The sequence below is a fragment of the Corvus kubaryi genome, unplaced genomic scaffold (assembly GCF_017639235.1).
Source record: "Corvus kubaryi isolate FWS band 111438036 unplaced genomic scaffold, C.kubaryi_AGA036_p1.0 37398, whole genome shotgun sequence".
Classification (NCBI taxonomy): Eukaryota; Metazoa; Chordata; class Aves; order Passeriformes; family Corvidae; genus Corvus; species Corvus kubaryi.
The window spans coordinates 52460828-52464122 of record NW_024581137.1 but is presented as its reverse complement, the minus strand read 5'-3'; positions in this window follow the sequence as shown (position 1 = coordinate 52464122).

Below are 3295 nucleotides of genomic sequence, written 5' to 3'. Positions count from 1 at the left end.
TTAGTGTTTGTGGTTGTCCTGATTTACTCCCCCACTTCATCTCATGAGGTTGGTTTGGCATTTATATGTCAGTGTCTGTGGGATCACATACACTGAATGTGAAGGGACCTCTGGAGATTTCTGGTCCAGACTCTTGTGTAGTGCAGGGCTCACTTCAAAATCACCTCTGTTTGCTCAGGGCCAGTCAAGTTTCTGTGCATGGAGGTTCCTGAACACCTGGGCATCCTGTTCCGGGGCTTAACTACCTTGTTGTGGGTGCATGTTTTTGTGTTATGGGCACAGCTTTTGTTCTATGGCTTAAATCTTAACAGAGTAGGAAATCCTGCTTCCTCTGTCCTTGCTGATACTTGTCCTACCTGTGTCAGCAGAGGTTTTGTACAGTTTGTGTAGCCCAGTAAGAATTTTGTAAGACAAATCAATTTGATTTTAGCTGGCATGGAGGGATTGAGACGAACCAATTATTTGTTCAGCTTAAGTTAGAAATTAAACAAAATGAGACTGCAGGACTCAAGCCTGCTTCTGAATGCTTTTGAACTTAAAGCTCAGCACTCAGGGGAAAAGCATTGAAGCATGATTTGCTGAATCCTCTCACTAAGAAAGAAACGGATATTCTGTTACAATGTGTACTGTTGCAGCTTGTTCCAGTGGTACATCAGCTCGTCTGTGTTTAAAATCTACATTTCGAGTTTGTCACTGCACTGCTGCCTACCTAGGATTTTGGCCTGTACGGCAGAATCCAGAGCCAAGAGCAAAACGTGGCTGGAGTTGGGCTTTAGAGGAAGATTTCACACATTTGGTGCATTGAGAAAGTGGTTGCTGAGGCCCCAGCACACTCACGTGGTGCTACAAAATAGGGAATGCTGGGCAAGTAGCATGGGATGTTACACGTGGCTTGCAAACAGCTCTAGCCAGGCATTAAGGTATCTTGAAATTTGCAGGAGGTGGGTAATTTTGTGCTAAAAACTTCTGACATAAGGCATGGGCATCTGTTTCATTTGGGGGGGAAAAAAAAGCTTGTAGAAAGTGAGCAAGACTTGCGTTGAAAACAAATGGGGAAATGGGCTCATGTTTGCTCTTCATTAAAAATATAGATAGTAAGAATGTTAAGGATGTTTGAATGATCTGAAGATGAATTTCCCTATTCTTCAACTTTTTTGAAGCCTAAACTGCTTGCCACACTACAGACCATGTTGAGTCTAAAGCAGTCATTGTGCTGAAAAAAATCCAAGGTGAGATTTGTCAGGGGACCAATGCAAATGTGAGTTATCAGCCCCCCCTTCCGTCTTTATGCTGTTGGGATAATTTGAGTTTGAGGGCAAGTAAGTTTGCCTTTTCAGTTACATTTTATGGATTTTTTGCACATAGTTAGTGAAAAGCCACAATGACACTGAAAATGATCCCCTTGTATTTTGGGTGCTGACGTAAGAAAGAAGCATGTGGTTTAGCTTTGAATCCTTTTGGACAGAGGAAGGAATTGAACTCAAGACTTGTAAACAAGGGCCAGCAGGTACCTAGTCCGCTTCCAGGCACTTACACACCAACAGTTCCTAGTGGGCTTCTGCACAGCATGATTTCATAAGGAGTACCCTCTCTCTAAACATAATACATTCCTGGAACCTGGTGAGGGTAAAGGTTCGCTGCTCTTACAGCTGTTGTTGGAGGGGTTGTGATCCTTTTTTGTCCCTGGTGATCACAAGACACTTGTGAGATGATTGGAAGTGTTAACCTTCAGGCAGCTTCGCCCCACCACTGCTTTCCTGAGCACAATGATCTGTTAGTGCTTCACCATGCTTGGTGGAACTGCAAGTTCATGAATAGCACAGTGAACCTGGAACTTAAATTGATCTTGGGCTTTGCTGCTGCTTTCTAAATCAGTCTTGTGAAGTTGGTTCCTCTGGTTTGTTTGTTTGCTTTGGGTTTGTTTGGGTTTTTTAAATTGGCTTGTAGAGTGCCTTGAATATCTGTTTAAAAGCTCTTCAAAGATCTCATCAACAGCATGGCTTCAGTGGAGGACTGCATGGAGGCAGAGCACAGGTAAGCTAAACTGCAGGAAGTTCAGTATGATCTGCATAGCTGTAACTGGGGCTTTTGGCTCTGTTGAAGGTTTATGGTACTGTGTGCCCATTAGAAAAAGGGATTACCTTGCCCCCTCCTCAGCCAGTTAGCAGATGATGTGTTCTATCTTTGATTAACTTTGGCTTGATTTGAGTCAGTGCTCTAGAACTGGAAGGTATTGTTTCTTGCTAACAATCTTTTGAGCCTTTCCCTTTTTTTTCAGTAGTATTTAAAAACACTTGAAGCTTTTATGAACCTGAAGAGCATTGTGCATATGTTCAGTGTGGTACTTTCAATTAACCGCAATTAGTGAAGTCTTGACGTGTACTGGAGTACTGATGTTTCTGTAAATAATTCATTCTTTATGATCACTGGATTCTCTCTCATCTGGAAAAATTGCTGTTTTGCCAAACAAGTGTTAGAAATGGAACAAGCAAAAACCTTATTAAAAACCACCAGGGATACTGAGCAGAGAGATGCAGCCTCCAGCCTAAAGTGTGTTGCATGATATTAAGAAGTGCTGTGTGGTGCTGTCAGATAGTTACAGAGATGAAAGCTCAGGTAAAACTGTGAGATAGCCACTTACCTCACTTTCATCCACTGGTCCCTAGCAAGAGCAGTTTTGCAAAAGGTAAAGAAAAACACAGAGTAGCAAAGGGGAGTGTCTGTATAAGTTTCCAGCTTCTTAGGTTTCTTTTCTGCAAGCTAACGTACACAATGGAAGAAAGAATCAAAAGGATATGTATTCATGTCTTGCTTTTGTCGTCACTTTTGTTCTTGCTGTTTCACCTCTTATGATTCCTCTGTCAATATCCAGGGTCTGATCCAAAGTCAGTGGAAAAGATTTCTCATTGGCGTTTTTGATCCTGTAATACTTTATATTCTTTTCCATTTATTATAGCCACTTGCTATGTCAGTCTTGCCCATGCTGCATCCCTTCAGGCAGGTCACTTAATTTCTGTGTGCTTTTTCCTAACCTTTTCCTAGGGACTGCCTCTTAGACACTACCTTAGCACCCAGTGTGTTGACTGACTTCAGTGACAAATCCTTAGGTGCAGATGTTTGATTTTGGCTTCAAAGAGTAGCATAATTACATTCTGAGGACCAGTCATCTCATCCTAGCATGTATGCATCTATAAGAAGTTGGTTCACTCATCCTTTGTCAGTGCTTTTTCCATTCAGTTAATTAATAAAACTCTATGATGTGATGCACAGATGTTACATCTAATTCTTAAAGGCT